Raw genomic sequence first — 21,016 nt, 5'->3', positions numbered from 1 at the left:
GTCTCCTGCTTTTTGTATCAGTTCCCGTGTCTGAACTGAGTCCTGTATGTCTCCTGCTTTGCGGTATCAGCTCCCGTGTCTGAACTGAGTCCTGTATGTCTCCTGCTTTGCGGTATCAGCTCCCGTGTCTGAACTGACTCCTTTCTGTGTTCTCTTGTCTGTCCTGTCTGAACACGCTCCTAGCCTGTTCCTCTCGCCTTCTAGTGGCCGATTTCCTAGACCCGCTCCTGTGTCTGGTCTGTCCTGTCTGAACACGCTCCTTGCCTGTTCGTTCCGCCTCTCTGGGGGCCGTATTCCCAGACCCGCTCCTGTATCCCTCTGCAGTGTCGGTCTCCTCCGTACACTCAGTTCCAGTCTGAACTCTCTCCTGTCCTTTACCTGTTTTGCCTCTATGTCCGTTCCCTTCCTTTTTCTGCAGAGTCTGAACTCGTACCTAACTCCTGCTTGTTGTCTCTGCAAGTACTGTGTGAGTATCTGGCTCTGTCTTTCCCTTCCTGTCTGTTCCGTGTGAACAGAGCCCTGTCCTCCCTGCTCAGCCTTGTCTGCACTCTAGCTGTGCTTGCCTGTAACCCTCTGCCTGTATTGTTCCTGAGTCCCGGTGTGTACTGGGTCCTATCCCGCCTGTGTTCCTACCTGCTAGTGCCTCCCTGTCTGCACTCTAGCTGTGCTTGCCTTTACCCCCCTGCCTGCATACCCGCCTGCCTGCATACCAGTCGTGCCTGCCTATACCCTCCAGTCTGTGTGCCAGCCTACCAGCCTGTTCCTGTATTTCCCTGTGTGGGTCAACAGCCGTGTCCGGGGTCTGTCCTGGAGTAGCACCTGGTCCCTCTGCTCGGTTCCTCCTTGGTGCACTGGCGTCGTATGCCGTCGTGCGACCCTGGTCGGATCGGGTGAATACTTAGTCACGCCCCTCCAGGCATTCACTCTCCGGCACGGTCCAGTGGAATCACTACCAATCACACGCACACGCCGCTTAGCCCGGGCGTGTGCATAACAGAGAGGAGGGTGAAGATAGGGTACTGGCTTGTAAAATAAAAATTGCAACGCCACAGTAAGTGTCCCTCTTTCTTATCTTTCATAGTTGGGAGGTTTTTATATGCCTATGAAACTGTTGAGTTCCGGAGACCCACAGTTACTCTGCATCACAGTCCATGCTAGGACTATGAAGCACGGATAGCTAACTTAAGCCTAAGGCCTTATTTACACATTCATATTTCACATTCACGGTCTGAACCTGTGATTTAATGACTGACTCTGGGTCTCTTCTCCCGAACTTAACAGTTTCATATATGCCTATGAGGCTGTAGAGTTCAGGCCACAAATCCAGCAGTTAGTCCGAAAAGTCCATGGTCCGTGTTTGAACCGTGCTATACAAATGTTTTAATTCAGTCTTAAAAGGAACCTGTCATGTGAAAAAATGCTATTAACCTCCAGATTACTTAATCTGCAGGTTAATAGCATTCGGACGCCATGTGGTCGCCACACTAAAGGCACCGCTGCCTCAATAGAAATTAACTTTTTCATAGAGGCGCAACTTCAGGCATCGTTCAGTACACAGTGAGCAGCGGCTGTAACTTGCCCCACCACTGATTGACAGCCAGTTTTGTACCGTTACACAGCTGAGCCAGCTGTGGTTACAGCCGCTGCTCACTATGTACTGAGCGGTGACTGAAGCTGCACCTAATCATTTCTGTGAGATAAAACATTCCCTGCCTGTTTAAAACCTTGTTTTACCTCACAGAAAGAATCAGCTTCAATCCAATGCTGTCCTGTCTGTATACTCTCTTTTGCTTCCTCCCCTGCCCAGGAGATAGGTGTGGTATGATCAGACCATGTTGCTGCACGGTGAGACACAGCCATTACGCAGTACACAGCAGGGGCACATTTATAAGGTTATCTCAGTAGAGGAAAAAAATTTTAACATATCCAATTGTGGAACTTGTGTTTATTCCAAGATCTATTAATTAATATGTACTTTGGTCGTGGGAAAACCCCTTTAAGAGGTCAAGGCTTTCAAAAACATTTTCCAACTCATCGAAATCCACAGATTTAGGCTATGGTCACACGTTGCTTTTTTGCTGCATTTTTCTGCAGACAAAACCTGATCACTTGCCAGTAAAAAAGCTGCAGACAAAAAGCAACTGACCTTTTTGCTTCCTTTTGCTGCTTTTTTTTTGCTGCGTTTTGCTTCCACCATACAAGCATGAACAATTCAAGGTGTAAGGCCACCAATGCAAGACACATGTGACACCATAAAAAAAATTCTGGCAAAAAAGGGCAATTTGATTAAATAATTTAGTGGAAAAAGATATGTGTCTGAAAAAAATAGTGACAATTCTGAACAAAAGTTAATAAGTTCATGAAAAAATACAGAATTGCTAATGTAAAAACATCAGAGGGAGGTGAATTGGTTAGGAATAGTTTATCTTACACATTGGCAGTGCATTTTGTAGGTCAAGCATTGTTTACTTTCACACATTGGTTGTCCATTGAGTTGGTCAGGTATTGTTCAATTTCACATACAGTACAGACCAAAAGTTTGGACACACCTTCTCATTTAAAGATTTTTCGGTATTTTCATGACTATGAAAATTGTACATTCACACTGAAGACATCAAAACTATGAATTGACACATGTGGAATTATATACTTAACAAAAAAGTGTGAAACAACTGAAAATATGTCTTATATTCTAGGTTCTTCAAAGTAGCCACCTTTTGCTTTGATGACTGCTTTGCACACTCTTGGCATTCTCTTGATGAGCTTCAAGAGGTAGTCACCGGAAATGGTCTTCCAACAATCTTGAAGGAGTTCCCAGAGATGCTTAGCACTTGTTGGCCCTTTTGCCTTCACTCCGCGGTCCAGCTCACCCCAAACCATCTCGATTGGGTTCAGGTCTGGTGACTGTGGAGGCCAGGTCATCTGGCATAGCACCCCATCACTCTCCTTCTTGGTCAAATAGCCCTTACACAGCCTGGAGGTGTGTTTGGGGTCATTGTCCTGTTGAAAAATAAATGATGGTCCAACTAAACGCAAACCGGATGGAATAGCATGCCGCTGCAAGATGCTGTGGTAGCCATGCTGGTACAGTATGCCTTCAATTTTGAATAAATCCCCAACAGTGTCACCAGCAAAGCACCCCCACACCATCACACCTCCTCCTCCATGCTTCACGGTGGGAACCAGGCATGTAGAGTCCATCCGTTCACCTTTTCTGCGTCGCACAAAGACACGGTGGTTGGAACCAAAGATCTCAAATTTGGACTCATCAGACCAAAGCACAGATTTCCACTGGTCTAATATCCATTCCTTGTGTTCTTTAGCCCAAACAAGTCTCTTCCGCTTGTTGCCTGTCCTTAGCAGTGGTTTCCTAGCAGCTATTTTACCATGAAGGCCTGCTGCCCAAAGTCTCTTAACAGTTGTTGTAGAAATGTGTCTGCTGCTAGAACTGTGTGGCATTGACCTGGTCTCTAATCTGAGCTGCTGTTAACTTGTGATTTCTGAGGCTGGTGACTCGGATAAACTTATCCTCAGAAGCAGAGGTGACTCTTGGTCTTCCTTTCCTGGGGCGGTCCTCATGTGAGACAGTTTCTTTGTAGCGCTTGATGGTTTTTGCAACTGCACTTGGAGACACTTTCAAAGTTTGCCCAATTTTTTGGACTGACTGACCTTCATTTGTTAAAGTAATGATGGCCACTCGTTTTTCTTTACTTAGCTGCTTTTTTCTTGCCATAACAAAAATTCTAACAGTCTATTCAGTAGGACTATCAGCTGTGTATCCACCAGACTTCTGCACAACACAACTGATGGTCCCAACCCCATTTATAAGGCAAGAAATCCCACTTATTAAACCTGACAGGGCACACCTGTGAAGTGAAAACCATTTCCGGTGACTACCTCTTGAAGCTCATCAAGAGAATGCCAAGAGTGTGCAAAGCAGTCATCAAAGCAAAAGGTGGCTACTTTGAAGAACCTAGAATATAAGACATATTTTCAGTTGCTTCACACTTTTTTGTTAAGTATATAATTCCACATGTGTTAATTCATAGTTTTGATGCCTTCAGTGTGAATGTACAATTTTCATAGTCATGAAAATACAGAACAATCTTTAAATGAGAAGGTGTGTCCAAACTTTTGGTCTGTACTGTATATGTCAGGCAATGTTTACTTTAGCACATATCACTAATTTAATTAAACTGTACTAATCTTAACAACCATTCTTAGGTGAGGATACCAAGACATTTTGGTTTAAACTTGAGAAAATCACAAACATAAATGGGTTTCACATTCTTCTTTACAAGCTATTTTCACTAAAAACACAGCAAAAACTGATGGCAACGTTTTATTGCTGTGTTTTTGATGCTTTTTTTGTACTTACCTATTGCTTTCTATGGGTAAAAAAAACTGCAAAAAATGCTGCAAGAATGCTAAAAGAATTGACATGCTGCAGTTTTTTTTAAAAAAAGCAGCAGTTTTCCAATTTAGTCAGGAAAAAAAAACAATGTGTGTGCATGGGATTTCTGAAATCTCATAGCTTTTGCTGGTACTGTAAAACACAGCTTTTAATTTGATTTAAAAAATGCAGCAAAAACACAATGTGTAAACTTTCCCTTAATGTATACATGGAGACTGAGTACATTCTGTAATTGCAGACAAAATGTTATATTTTAGATATAAATCTACATATTTAAGGGATCATCCACCTCTCAGTAAATTTTCTGGCTGCTTATCGAATCCTCGAGGTGTGTAATGTTTGCCGAAATGTAATGCTTAGTAATGTTTGCCGAAAGTTTCCTCAGGGGTGGACCACCCATATAACAAGAGATCCAATTTCTAATTCCTGCAGAAGGGACTCACATATCCAATATTATGTGTGACAGAAATCTTATTTTGCAGGACAAGAAAACGTTGCATGAATGAAATGATCATTGCAATGAGTTATATTACAGATTCCATTGGATAAACGTATGCAGAACTTGAATTTTAAGTTTAGTTTCTCAGTAGTAATTGTTTCTTTTTTGAAGCATACATGCCACAAATTTTCTACACAAAGCTGTATTTAGAAAAATAAAATGCTATGCACATGGCAGAGATTTTCTGCGTAGAGCCTGTACATACAGTGGATATAAAAAGTCTACAAATCCTTGTTAAACTGCCAGGTTTTTGTCATGTAAAAAGAAATCATACCAAAAAGAATCATTTCAGGACTTTTTTCCACCTTTAATTTCACACATAATCTGTACAATTCAATTGAGAAAATAAAGTGAAATATTTTCCGGTGGAAAAATAAAAAACTAAAATATGGTTGCATAAATATGCACACCCTTAAAATAATAATTTGTTGAAATATACCTTTTGAATTTCTGATAGCATTCAGTCTTTTTTGGTAGGAGTCAGCGAGACACATCTAGAATTGGCAATCTTTGCTCATTCTCCCTTGCAGTAGCCCTCCAAATCTGTCAGATTACTAGGGCATCTCCTGTGTACAGCCAACTTCAGGTCAACCAACAAATTTTCAATTGGATAAAGGTCTGAGTTCTGACTGGGCCATTCTAAAACTCCAATCTTCTGGCAAAGCCATTCTTTTGTTGATTTGAAGGTATGCTTAGGGTCGTTATCATGCTCAAAAAGGAAATTCCTGTTCAGCTTTTTAGCTGAGGTCTGAAAGTTTTGATGCAAAATTGACTGATATTCGGAACTGTTCATAATTCCCTCTAAATTGACTAGAGCCCCATTTCTAGCTGCCAAAAAACAGCCCCAAAGTATAATGCTGCCTCCACCATGCTTCACTGTGAGTTTGGTATTTTTTCGGTGATGCACAGTGTTGGCTTGCGCCAAACATACCTTTTGGAATTATGGCCATTAAGTCCAACTTTGGTCACATCAGATTATAACACGTTTTCCCTCATGCTTTTGGCAGGCTTAATGTAGGTTTTAGCAAAACACATCCGTTTTTCTGTTTGAGAAAAAGGCGTCCATTATGCCCTCCTAGCCCACAGGCCAGACATATGAAGAATACAGGAGATTGTTGTCATATTCAGTACACAACCAGTACTTACCAGAAATTCCTGGAGCTCCTTTAATGTTGCTCTAGACCTCTAAGCCGACTCCTGGACCAATTTTTTCTCATCTTTACATCAATTTTTGATGGGCATTCGGTTCTAGGTAATGCCACTGTTTGTGAAAAAAATTAAGCCACTTTTTAATTGTTTTACAATGATCAATATATATCAAATGCCTTGGGATTTTTCTTGTTATATAGTACTATACATCACTGCGTTAGAGTAGCGGTGCCTGAGTAGGGATCCAGTATGTAACATAAGAAGAGAAAAACTCAGCACTCAGGAATTGACCAGTGAAAATATTTTATTTAGACAATCCAATTGCACTATTTTTTTGACTATTGTCACAGTCCTTGTGTACAACATCTTCTGGAAATACCCTGTCTATGGCAATCCGTTGCTTTCTGATGAAGGTCCGGAATCTAGGACCAAAACGTCAAATATATAGTGCAAATTGTATTGTCTAAATATAATATTTTTACTGCTCAATCCCTGAGTGCTGAGTTTTTCTCTACTTGGATTTTTTTTTGTACCCTTCTACTGACTTTCAACCAAGAGATCCATGCTCTGTATTCCAAGCTGTTTATGGACCATTGCTTTTGCTATAAAATGCAACTAAGAAAATGTCAGCAATATCCACCTAGAACAGCTATAGTTTACATGGAGTTTATCAGAATCACTTTAAAGAGCACCTGTCAGCAGGATTGTGCTCAGTAAACTACATACACTGTCAGGTGGGCGACATTACACTGATTAAAATGATACCTTGGTTGATGAAATCCGTCCTGTGGTTCTTGTGCAATATTTGCTTTCAGTTTGGAGATAATGATATGATCGTGCTTCGGGGTGGCCTGTGGGGGGCTCTATCTGGTGCTCTGCTTACATATTCATATGTATGCTCTAATGACAGCTCACTGTGCCTTCACTGACCTGCCTCCTATTTTACATAATGCATCTAGTAGTGCGGGGCTAGATTCGGCTGATTCCTGACCTTTCTCAGAATCATCATTACCCCACGAGGCGAGATCTTGCATGGAGCCCCAGACCAAGGAAGATTGACATTCATCTTGTGGTTCTTCAATTTTCTAATAATTGTTCCAACAGTTGTTGCCTTCTCACCAAGCTGCTTGCCTTTTGTCCTGTAGCCCAGCCTTGTGCAGGTCTACAATATTGTCCCTGGTGTCCTTAGACAGCTCTTTGGTCTTGGCCATGATAAAGAGGTTGGAGTGTGATTGATTGTGTGGACAGGTGTCTTTTATACAGGTAACAAGTTGAAACTAGTGCAATTAAGACAGGTAATGAGTGCATAGTAGGAGAGCTTCTTAAAGAAAAACTAACAGGTCTGTGAGAGCCAGAATTCTTGCTGGTTGGTAGGTTATCAAATGCTTATTTCATGCAATAAAATGCAGTTTAATTATTTAAAAATCATACAATGTGATTTTCTGTTTTTTTATTTTTAAATTCTGTCTCTCACAGTTGAAGTGTACCTAATTACAGACTTCTCCATTCTTTGTAGGTGGGAAAACTTGCAACATCAGCAGTGTATCAAATACTTATTTTCCTCACTGTATATACAGTACCATAACTGACTTAACTGCATAGATACAGGAGCAAAACCAAGCTTACTACAGAGATATTGGAACAGAACCTGATGTCAAAATAAAACGTCTGTGAATTGGAAACTGCATGTTATTCTCATAGATTTTACTAATTCATCAAACATTTGAAATCATTAGTTGAGACGCTACCCTCCTATATCAGAGACTCTTCGGACGTCCTGGGGAAATTAGATGGTATCTCCCTGGATGAGGATATGTGGCTGGTGACCGCGGATGTGGAGTCCCTTTATACCTGCATAGATCATGGGGACGGAATTAGAGCAACTCGCTTCTTTCTTGAGATGAGCAGTCTGGACAGGCCCATGGTCAATCTGACCTTGGAGTTATTGGAGTTCATTCTCAAACATAATTTTTTTGTCTTTAAAGATCGGTTTTATTTGCAGAGACGCAGTATTGCCATGGGCGCGGCATGTGCTCCATCGTACGTAAATCTTTTCCTCGGCCTTTGGGAGAGGGAGATCTTTTGCGGTGATGGGGCATGTGCTGTTGGCCATGTACAGTACTGGTTTAGATACATAGATGATCTTCTGATCATATGGCAGGGATCTGTAATTGAATTAAAAACTTTTTTTGAAGAACTAAATATGAATAATTATAATATCAAACTTACATATAAATACAGTAGAAAAGAGATTGAGTTCCTGGATATTGCAATGTCGATTGACCAGATGGGCCTGATCCAGACTAGTATTCACCGTAAGATTACATCTGTAAATTCCGTATTACATGCCTCATCTGCTCATTTACCCTCAACCATTAGGGCCATCCCTACTGGACAATTTTTGAGAGCGAAAAGAACATGCTCCACAACCACTGCTTTTGAACAGCAGGCCCATGATCTGCGGGACCGTTTCCTGGATAGGGGCTACAGTCGCAGAATGATAAAAAAGGGTTTCAACAGGGCGAGGGCAGTACCGCGGGAGAGACTCCTCATGACTACCAAAAAGAAACCAACAAATGATCCAAAGATAAGATTTATCTCCATGTTTAATTGTGAGTGGAACTCTATGAAAGATATTCTTATTAGGCTTTGGCCTATTTTGCTTACTGATCCGGTCTTGAGGAAGGAGATACCTGAGGTCCCACTCATGACGGCAAGACGCAGTAAAAACCTTCGGGATCACTTGGTCAAAAGCCACTATGTGGCGAAAGTGAAAAATCATTTTGGGACCCACAAACAGAGATGGGGATGCTTTCCCTGCGGCGACTGCTTTGCCTGCACAAGGGGTAATATTATTAGAGCTACTTCTATTGATACAGCAGAAGGGACTCGGACCTTCGCGGTCACCAGCTACATATCCTGTAGCACATCCTATGTGATATACTACGGGGTGTGTCCATGTGAGAAAATCTATGTTGGATTAACATCCAGGGAGCTACGCATCCGGACTCGAGAGCATGTTAGGGATATCATTGCGGCAAGGGAGGTGGAGGACCTAATGACTATGAAGACCATTCCCAAACACTTTAAGATCTTTCACAATTCCGACCCCTGGGGTTTTAAAATAATGGGGATTGATCGAATCCACTGTGGAGTCAGGGGAGGTGATGTCAAAAAAGCCTTAGCTCAACTTGAGCTTAAGTGGATTATCAATTTGGGGACTATGTCACCAATTGGTCTAAATGAGAAACTCAGTTTCTCACCTTTCCTATAATCTCTACGTTTTTTAATTCTGATCTTAATTTTGTTCGGTGTGGTTGTAATTTTCTTCTGTTCATGCCTCTGTATTTTAGTAAGAATGATCTGTTATTGTCACCATTCTGTGAAAATGTGGATCCATCGACATATTGGAAGTATTTAAATCTAATCAGCCGTGGATTTGCCATTATTTGGGCCCCTTACTCATCCGAATCCCAATAAAGAACAAAGAGAATGGAAGTGCTGCCTACACACCAGCGGATACCTTCTTATCTGAGATATATATCTATTTGTATAAATGATAGATGTTATATTGTTTTGCTATATATTCTGATGGATATGGTTGTTAATCTAACATGTACAGTATGTTTATCTATTCTTCGGTGTTATGTTTGATACATCCAATAAGCACGCTTCCTTACTCTCTGGTTTTCTCTTTTTTCTTTACATATTTTTTCCTTTTTTCCCGCTCTGCCCTCCCTATGTCACTTATATTGTATTGCACAATGATTTATATCGGGAGGCATTATGTGGGGACAATTTCTCCGCAATATAGTCTTTTTGCGGACCTCTAGTTGGGGGTTGTATATCTTCCCCTTTCTGTATACAGTATATATGGGTGCTCTTACCATTGACTTCATGTTGGTGGTTCCAGGGGTGGATAGGCACTATGTTTCCTTTTGTCCGCGGCTGTAAACGCATATGGGACTTCTAAAAAATGGCGCCGGCAGGCGCATGCGCACTGCGACAGTCTAGCCATTGTCGGGCTAAGGCCTCCGTCACTTCCGGTACGCACATACGACGTCAAAGGGGGATTTCCCTAGTGCGTGCCGGAAAGGAGAGCCGGATCCCGTACTTCCGGCTTTTCTGTTGCAGCGCTGACATGCGGCGCATTAATTGGCGGATACCGGATGGGGATATGTATAAATATTGTGAGGCATGTATTCTTCCTTTACACACTCCCCTTGAGAAAGCACTGGGTGTGCGAAACGCACGTTGGGGCGTTACTTGCGGCACGGGACTGAATTTAGTGACATTCCTGATGGGTAAGTCTAATGATTTAGGCTGGTGCTCTTATTAGTGCAAGCACCTCTTTATTACTCTCTTCATGTTGCTAAAAAACTTTTTGTGAGCCAGACCATTTGATTTAACTTTAGGGTCTTCATTAATATGGTGTTTTGATCCTTGACCTTATCTATATGGCCACCGTTATTAGTCAATATGGGAGATATTACTGTCATTATCTCATTTAGTCCTCCTTTGTAGGAATACTTACCCACAGGAACTTAAGTTTACTAAAAAACTATAATTATACCTGTCCATGTGTGCCTGTTTGTTTGTTTCATCCTTTCCCTCTTTCAAACAATTTTTAAATTTTGTGATCATTTGATAATGAATTTTTAATCATTATTCGCTAATAAAGAATGTTATTTCATATCTGCAAGTGGTTTTTGGAATTTTTCCAAGTTTAGGTGTTATAATTGGGGATCCACTGCGTAGTTTTGTCTATGTTGATCAAATGGGGAGATATGATATATTTATCTCTAGCTAATATGTATTATTTATGTTTTTGGAATAGTGTTTTGTTCATCAAACAGCAAGTTGTGTTGACAAAAGCTAAACACTACACAAGCTATATAGTGAGGCCCTTTTGCACACCACCGATCCTACAAGTCACTATCGACCCTTTAATGAGCCTTGCGATATGACTTATAATAAAAGCCAAATCAGAATATCAAATTGCAGACACAGTGTTTTGGGGTATCCTAAGACCCTCTCATTTAGCCATATCTGATCTCATACTTTGCATTGATGAGGGGCAATACCCCTTAGACCTCAGTCCAGAGCCTCTCACCTAGCCAAATCAGATCTCATACTTTGCCCTGACAAGGGGCAATACCCCAAAACATTGTGTCTGCAAATTGAGATTCTGATTTGGCTTTTATCCTAAGTCATATTGCAAGGCTCATTAACAGGTCGATAGTGACTTGTAGGGTCGATACTTCCAACAGGTGGCGCTATAGAGTTCCAGTCCTCTTCCGTTCTGAAGAGGCAATTCGCATATTTAATTTCCCAGAAGAGCATTGCGTGGCGAATAAGCCTCCTTACATTGGCATACCAGGCCTGGTATGTCACTTTCCACAAGGAGATTAATGTAGAGTAATGCACCTAGGACAAAGTAATCCTATTGCTGCATATACATTAAATGGGAGTATACTCAGGACTGCAGAATAGGAGAAGGACTTGGGTATTCTGGTTACAAGTAAGCTAAGCAGCAGTACTCAATGTCAAGCTGCAGCCGCAAAAGCAAACAAGATTTTAGGGTGTATAAAAAGAGAGATAAAATCCTGCGATTCCAACGTATTGTTATCCCTTTATAAATCACTTATGAGGCCACATCTAAAATATGAGATCCAATTTTGGGTTCCACATTTTAAAAAGGATATTCAGAAGTTAGAGTCAGTCAAAGGTGGGCAACTAGATTATTACAAGGGATGGAAGGCCTCTCATATGATGAGAGGTTGAAAAAGTTTGGCTTGTTTAACTTAGAAAAAAGATACAGGGGGACAGTATGCTGAGGAGGGGGAGTGTGTTCTGGACGCACAGTATAGAGACTGGGCAGTATAGGGGGGACAGTGTGAGAGGACAGTGTGAAGAGGAGGCCCAGTATAGAAAGGAGAGGAGAGTGTGAAGAACATGTACCAACTAGCCAAATCAGATCTCATACTTTGCACTGACGAGGGGCAATACCCCAAAACATCGTGTCTGCAAATTGAGATTCTGATTTGGCTTTTATCCTAAGTCATACTGCAAGGTTCATTAACAGGTCGATACTGACTTGTAGGATTGCTGCTTCCAGCAGGTGGAGTTATAGAGTTCTAGTCCTCTTCCTTTCTTAAGAGGCAATTTGCATATCTATATTTATCAACATTAACTCTCAAGTGTTTGCCCATTCAGACAACTTATCCAGATTGTTTTGCAATATTGTAATGTCACGGTCAGATTTTAATGTCCTACGTTTGGTGTCATCAGCAAAGACTGACACTTTACTCTCAATCCCATCCACAAGGTCATTAATAAAGAAGTTAAAAAGAATCAGTCCTAGCACCAATCCCTGCGGTCCCCCACTGCTGACTATATCCCATTTAGAGAATTCACCATTTATGACGACTCTTTGTTTCCTGTCATTTAGCCAATTCCTTACCCATCTGCATATACAGCTCTGGCAAAAATTAAGAGACCACTGAACAGTTTTCTATTGGAAAGCATGGAAAGACTGGTGGAAAGCATGCCAAGTCGCATGAAAGCTGTGATTAAAAATCATGGTTAGTCCACCAAATATTGCCAAATATTGATTTCATAGTTAAAACATGAGTAATTTGAGGTCTGAAAGCACTGTTTCTTTTTTAGTATTTTGACGCTTTATCATTTGCTGCAAATAAATACAAAATTTTTAGCTTTGAATTTCGGATACATGTTGTCAGTAGTTTATAGACTAAAACAACAAAGTACATTTTACTCAAAAATATAAAGAGAAAAATCAGAGAAACTGAAAACTTTGCAGTGGTCTCTTAATTTTTTCCAGAGCTGTAGTTTCCCCTAGTCCTTGCTTCTGTAGCTTCAGTATAAGGTTGTTATGTGTACAGTATCAAATGCCTTTGGAAAGTCCAGATAAATCACATCAGCTGCATTACCAATATCCAGATTTGCACTTACCTCCTCATAGAAACCCAACATGTTGGTTAGACACGACTTATCTCTCATGAATCCATGCTGGTTTTCATTTATTATAATATTCTCTGTAATATATTTCTGCAGGTCATTTCTTATAATTCCCTCAAAAACTTTGCACACTACTGATGTCAGACATTTAAAACCGTGGTTCTCTGTCAGACGTATCACATATAACTGCGTTCCAAAATCAGCCATTTCTGGATTCCATTTTGATTTCTTTGCAGTGTGTCGGTCAAGCTATTCACACTAGATCTCTGTGAAGAATAGTATTAGTAAACTACAGGCCTGCTATTTAAAACCTTGATTCTCTGTCATACCTATCACATATAACTGCGTTCCAAAATCAGGCATTTCTGGCTTCCATTTTCATTTCGTTGCAGTGTGTCGGTCAAGCTATTTACACTAGGTCTTTGTGAAGAATAGTATTAGTAAACTACATGCCTGCTATTTAAAACCGTGGTTCTCTGTCAGACGTATCACATATAACTGCGTTCCAAAAACAGCCATTTCTAGTGAATGTGGAAAATATTGTCCTCCATTTAAAATGGGCAAGGTGCGTGGCAAGGGATGGGGAAGTGGACGTGATAGTGATGGTGGATTCAGAGGCCGTGGGTGTGGGCAAGCTGAAATTGTGCCTCAACAAACACCCACATCTTGTCATTCGACCTTCTATCCCAATTACTAGGGGACCGCACAACACCACTATACAACACAGAGCAGGGTCAAAAGGTTGTAGGTTGGACAGCAGATAATGCTTCCAGTCACTTTGCCACCACCACCACCACCCTGTCTTCCACATGGTCAAGTCTCAGTAGCCATGAGTCTGGACTGCATATTCCTCACCCTGATCCTCTTTCCTCCCACCATGCCAAGTTCCCAGAGACAACTGATCCCACACTTGGACACTCAGAAGAGCTGTTCACTTTTCCATTTGTAGATTCGGACCTATCGCCCGACCAGCTTCAAGCGAGTCAAGAGGAGAACGGGTGTAGCTATGCCCAAATATTTGAACAACCATGGTCACATGAAGGCAACGGTGGGAAAGTGCAATTACTGTCGCAAGAGGTGGATGATGATGATGAGTCACAATTGCCAGAAAGTCAGGAGGAGAACCAGGGTGCGGAAGTGGAAGACAAGGTGGTGGATGATATAGTAACTGACCCAACCTGGCGGGGGGACATGCAGAGCGAGGACAGCAGCACACAGGGGGAGGGAGGCGTATTACCACAACAGGCAGGAAGAAGCAGTGTGGTGGCCGCAACACAAGGCGGGAAAGCGTTTCCCATAATTCCAGCACGACGGAAGTTGCCAGTACAACTGTTAGGTCTTCCCGAGTCTGGTTATTTTTTAAAAACTCTGCAGATAATCCCAAAAAGGCCATTTGCACAACTTGCCAGGCCAGCATCAGCAGGGGTAGCAAAACTAGCAGCCTGACCACCACCTGCATGATCAGACACATGGCAGCAAAGCACCCGACTAAGTGGGCCGAACCCCAGGGTCCAGAAACAGTGTCTGCGGCTGACACCACTGCTTCTTCTGCTGTTGTGCGTGCATGACAATACCCTGTTCATGGCGCATGCAAAAATGCCTCCCGCCCTGCATGTGTCATTGCACACTCTCAACTAGCACCATCAGCAAGCACGTCCATGTCCTTCTCCCAGCGCAGCTTTCAGTTGTCCCTACCCCAGTCCTTGGAACGCAAGCGCATATACACAGCCAATGCCCCACAGGCCACACTACTAAATTCACACATTTCGCGAATGCTTGCGCTCAAAATGTAGCCTTTTAGGCTTGTGTAGACGGAAGCTTTCTGCAACATGATGGCGGCGTCTGTCCCTCGTTACTCGGTCCCCAGCCGCCACTATTTATCCTGGTGTGCCGTCCCGCCATTACACGAGTACGTGTCCCACAACATTAGCCGTGGAAAGTCCACCTAACCACGGACATGTGGGCAAGTGCTTCCGGGCAGGGACGGTACATCTCGCTGACAGCACACTGGGTAAATATAGTGGAAGCTGGGAACCAGTCGGACCTTGGGACGGAACACATCCTCCCGACACCGATGATTGCGGGCCCTGGGTCAATCAGGGTTACCCCCACATTCTACAGCTCCTGCACCTCCTCCTCCTCTTCAGCCTCCATCTCCGAAATGACCACATCAGTCAGAAGCTGGAAGCACTGCAGCACTGCCTCGGCCAAGCGGCATCAGGCTGTGCTGAAGCTAATATGCTTAGGTGACAAACCGCACAACGCTGTAGAGTTATGGACAGCTCTGAAAGAGCAGGCAGATCTGTGGCTGACACCGCTGACCCTACAGCCAGGCATGGTCGTGTGTGACAATGGCCGGAACCTGGTGGCGGCTTTGAGGCGAGGCGAGCTCACACACGTACCATGCCTGGCCCATGTGCTTAACCTCGTGGTTCAGCAGTTTCTCAAAATCTGCCGCATCTGCTTGCTATATATGTGCACCAGACAAGACAGATGCCCCAGTTCACCCAACCAACAATGAAGGGACTGGCTGCATCCTGCAAAAAATAGACAATTTGCAATAAAAAGATGAAAAATGATGTATAAGATAAATACATTACATGTGGTATTGGTCGATATTTTGGCCAAAATACGCAAGCTCGCAACTCGCGTCAAGGGTCCTCATAATGGCGTCCAATACAAGCCCAATCTGTGTGCAATTGTAGTACTACACAGCCACCCCCTCCATGAATTGTTAGAACCCTCCTGTTAGTTTTTTTTCTATTTTGTGGTCACGTGACCTGCTGCCTATTTATTTCAGCTCCGCCCTTCTGGCTTTGCTGGACTTCAGTGTTACTTTGACTCTTAATCTAGCCAGGTGCTTTGTACCTATCTCTATAGTTTGCTTGGTCCTTGGACCTCTAAGTATTTTTGTCTGTTTGTCTTTTTGTTCCGCTACAACTTCTGCTAGGAGGTGTCCAATTTTGTCCCAGTCCTTAGTACTTTTAGGGACCCCTCCCTTATATCTATAGGTCTGCGTTCAGACTAGCTGAGGGCGAAGGCGGGTCTGTTCACAAGGAACAGGTTGCCCGCTGCATCGTAGGGAATCAGCTTAGTCCTATTGTAGGGACAGTTTTCCTATCTTTCCTTAGTTCTTGTAGCAGATCATAACATGAATTGGTGGATTAGTGAGTGTCTGTCGCATCAGTATTTTGCACATTTTTACACCTCTTCTGTCCATATACCCTCGTTTCTTAAAGATACCTCGCATTTCTTATCTAGACCACGAGGTTTAGGACCAATCCCTACCAACTCTTTACTGGTGACAATGGACGTCAACAGTTTATATACCAGCACTAATCAGGTATTGACCTAGGTATTAAAGTAGTAAGAAGATTTCTTGAATAAGACCGCTACCCTCTTGTGAAGATCTGAGGTTGTGAGTTGTAATAATCACCTAGGCAGGTTAATGATGCAACTATTTTTTATTCCTTACATCCATGGTCTTACGTCCATTCCGGGTAGATGGTCACAATGCAATGTCCCCAGTCCACAAGATCCCATCCTGGGGCCAATAGTTCCACTGCCCCCGCACCAGGCAATACCCACTGTCTCCCAACTTTTGGTTGGCCCACAGCTTTTGTATCTCCCGCCAGTATAGTCTGTATTCATAGTCCATGCTCCATACCATGACCGTAGCACAAGTCTCCCGCTGCAGCTGGCAACAACATCCTTAAGATAGTTCCTCGCATCCAGACTATGGATATCACGACCATAGCATGTGTATCAGGCTCCAGCCAGCAACCAGTCTCCAATCTCCATAAGCCATCTATACAGGGAGACCAGGACCTCACCAACAAATCCTCGCCCCTCGGCGTCACTCCATCAACTGCTTCACTAAACATGTTGCTTATTGTTCTCCCTCTCCTGGGATCAGCCCCCTGGATGGGAAGAAGTGTTCATACCCTCCCTGTTAGGAGGGCGGTTGCAGACAACTTTATTATAATGGAACGCAACCGACCCCGGGGTCCGCAATGCAGCCTGGAGGACTGCTGCCGAACACTTTCCGGATGGAAAGTAAAGCAACCAACTTAAATGATAAACCCTTCCGTGTTACTGCATACAGGAACGGGTATAGCGGTTCGCTCTATCTTCGTTAACAGCACGGGAGATGTGCGACCGGGAAACTATCTGTAGCCCTGTTACTGCACAGGGACTACACTGGCGGCGCTAGAATGCGTGTGTGACTACGCGGACGGGTACACGTGCCTCCAGCCGGCGTGATACCGGACTGAAGGGTACTACTCCACGTGGCAGACAGGCGATAGCCGTGAATAGGATGTCTGCAGGCTGCTCGGGGTGTTAGGCGACCCCTTTGGCAGAGCCAGACTGCTAGACGAAGCTACCTGCCTACTTTCACTAGCCTGCCTACTTTCACTACGTGGAGCACAGTCGTCCACACACAGCAACACTTGCTCAATGATCAGAGCGCGCCGCCATGTTTGTGGGCGGGCCTTTTAAAGACTAAGCCCTGCCCACCGACGCGCCATTGGTGACACCACCCGTGGACCAATCAGGCGGCGCCAGGTCACCGGGTCAGGTGGGTGCCAAACCACCAATCACGATCCGCCAGGTCACAGGCATGCTCAGTGTGGCGAATCCTGGACTTAGACTCTGAAAGCCCTGTCTCCCTCCGCAACCTATGCTTAACATCGCTAGGCACAAATACCCATGAGACAATCTGTACATCTTGTGGACCAGCTAGGCGTTGGGGCTGATGATGATGCTGAGCAGCATCAGCCCCAGCTGTACTGAAATAGGAGACCACAGAAGGTTCTGGACCCATTTCAAATCCAGCAACAGACTGACACCTAACATTATCCCCCTGTCTAACATCCCTCTCCACTTGACGCTCATTTTCCTCCAGGAGCAGGGGGGCATGAATGTGGTCCACCGGTTCACAGGGAAGATCCCTCCGGTGTACAGGGTACCCTTTTTTAAAGCGGGGGGCAAACTTAGTAGACTCCCCGCGTACTTTAGTATTGCGGGCCGTGAGCCACACTCTGTCACCCGGATAGGAAACGGGAGCAGGACGACGAGAAGTGACAACCGACTCTCTATGTGTGGAATCCGTCACGGGTAACAGATGGGGAAGACCAGCCGGACTTTGGCGGAAAGATTTATCTCTCGCACAGACGGGACACGCAAGAACAAAGTCCTTGACGTCCTGGCGCCACCGGGGCCACCAATAGGACCGTTGAAGGGACCTAGTGGTACGTTTGACCCCCAGATGAGCTCCGATCTTAGGGGCATGAGCCCAGGAGAGCACCATATTCTGTAGATTAGGGGAAACAAACGTCCTCCCCGACGGAACCTGGTTAGAGGACACTGGAACCACCCTCTCTACCTGAGAGTTCGTTTTGACATAGTCTGACAAGACCCGGGTCTTGGGGACAGACAAAGAATCTGTACCGGAAGCCACGACGGTAGAGGGATCAGAAACTGCCCTCCGGGTGACAGTAACCATACACTGAGACACACAATTCTCACTCTAGGAAGAAATTCTCCCCGTATTCCAGTCAATGAGTGGAGTATGACAACGTAACCAGGGGAGACCCAATAACACCTCATCTAATCCACCGGGAATAATAAGAAAGGAGATGACCTCCCGGTGGCCCTGAGGAAATGACATGGCGAGGGGAATCGACTGGTGGGTGATTTGTGTGTCCAGGAGTGAACCATTGACTACTCTAATGTTCATGGGTCTTGGCAGTAACTCCATAGGGATGGCGTGCCTCTGGGCAAACGTAGATGACAAAAAATTGCCATCAGCACCAGAGTCCACCCACGCCTTGGCAGTAACTGCAGATGTACCAAAGGACAATGTGTAGCATCGGCGTCTCTGCCCCCTGCCAGGCAGAGACACCGTCCCTCTCACCTCCTTGCTCCCCGCGCGGCGTCCTCCAGCGCTCCTCTTCCTGCTGCTGCTGTCGGCGCGCGCTGCTTCCCGGGGACTGTGCTTACCTCTGCTTCAGCCCTCAGGTCCAGTTGCCAGCCTGACTACTGTTCCAGTCCGCCAGCCTGACTACTCTCCAGCCCGACAGTCTGTCTTCCGTTCAACCCGCCAGTCTGTCTATGGGCAAGTCCGCCTGCTTACCAGGAAGCACCTGCCAGTTACCTGCCTGCTACCTGCCGAGCCTGCTAGCCCGCTCAACTGGGAGCACTCGCCTGTTACCTGCCTGCTACCTGGCGTGCCTGCTAGCCCGCTCACCTGGGAGCACTCGCCTGTTTCCTGCTTGTTACCTGCTAGCCTACCAGGAGGCTCGGCCGTCACTTGCCGTGACCACCTGATAGCCTACCTGGAGGCTCCTGCTGTCACTTGCCGTGACCACCTGTCTGCTAACCTGGAGACTTCAGCCTGCTCTGCCGTCATGTGCCGTGACCACCTGTCAGCTAACCCAGAGACTTCTGCCTGCTTGTTGTGCCCATCCGCTATACCGGTCAGTCCCAGTCATCTGACCCGTGGGAGCCACCTGCTCTCTTACAAGGTCGTCCCCAGAGTAGCACCTGGTCCCTCTGCTCGGTCCCTCCTTGGTCACGGAGTCGTTAGCCGCCGTACGACCAGGGTCGGTCTGAGTTGATACTTAGTTACGCCGCTCTGGGTCCCTACTTGCACCGCGGCACAGAGGTTCCACCACCCGGATCCGTAACACAATGTCACCTTATACAATAACCTGGAGGAAGAAGCCCCCGAATCTAACACAATTCCTCCAACGGTGGTAAGACCTACTCGTTCTCCCGACTGCTTGGAACCCTTATTAACGGGATGCTCCAAGAGATGTTCAGGTCGGGAACGAGAGGGACTAGACTCAGTTCGGGATATATCCATAGCCTCAGGCTCCGAGTCAGGAGTTGCAGGTTTGGAAACGGGTCTAGAGAAGGACGGTGCCAACCAACACTGGGGTCTGGGGACCTCCAGTTCTAATTTGTGTTCAGCATGACGCAAATCAGTTCGGTTAGCAAGAGAGATTAACTCCTCCAGGGAGGTTGGAATCTCTCTTGTAGACAGAGCATTTTTAATATGCCCAGCCAGACCCTTCCAGAACACCGGGATAAGCGACCGCTCAGACCAATCCAGTTCAGCCGCTAGGGTTCTAAACTGAATGGCATAGTGGCTGGCGGTGGCCGAACCCTGGATCAACGCAAGAAGCTTAAGAGCCGTATCATGCGTGACCTGAGGACCTAGGAATACACTTTTTAGGGTCTTAAGGAAAAGACCCGCATTTGCTACAACCAGATCATTCCGCTCCCATAGAGGAGTAGCCCACTCCAGAGCCCTGTGGGAGAGTAATGAGATGACATAACCCACTTTGGCTCTTTCGGAGGGGAACCGTGCCTCCATCATCTCCAAGTGAATGGAACATAAATTAATAAATCCCCTGCATAATTTACCAGAAAATTTTTCCGGGAGAGCAAAACGGGGTAATGGCGCACTTGCAGTGGTTGCAGTATTCACCGCAGCCGAGTTAATAATATTGGCTGCTAAAGAAGCCGCCTGGGTAGCTACTACAGTGATATCAGCGACCGGGACAGCTTGTTCCAGAGACTTAAGTCTGGCCTCAATTCGCTGTATATAGTGCAGCAGTTGCTGGTTGTCGGCCATGTTCGGCAAGACCCTGGCGCTCTGATACTGTTAGGAGGGCGGTTGCAGACAACTTTATTATAATGGAACGCAACCGACCCCGGGGTCCGCGATGCAGCCTGGAGGACAGCTGCCGAACAATTTCCGGGTGGAAAGTAAAGCAACCAACTTAAATGATAAACCCTTCCATGTTACTGCACACAGGAACAGGTATAGCGGTTTGCTCTATCTCCGGGAGATGTGCGACCGGGAAACTATCTGTAGCCCTGTTACTGCACAGGGACTACACTGGCGGCGCTAGGATGCGTGTGTGACTACGCCGACAGGTACACGTGCCTCCAGCCGGCGTGAT

This window comes from Phyllobates terribilis, unplaced genomic scaffold (assembly GCF_046119375.1).
Source record: "Phyllobates terribilis strain yellow unplaced genomic scaffold, ASM4611937v1 Scaffold_1__5_contigs__length_1240528914, whole genome shotgun sequence".
Lineage (NCBI taxonomy): Eukaryota > Metazoa > Chordata > Amphibia > Anura > Dendrobatidae > Phyllobates > Phyllobates terribilis.
This window is presented reverse-complemented; position numbering follows the sequence as displayed.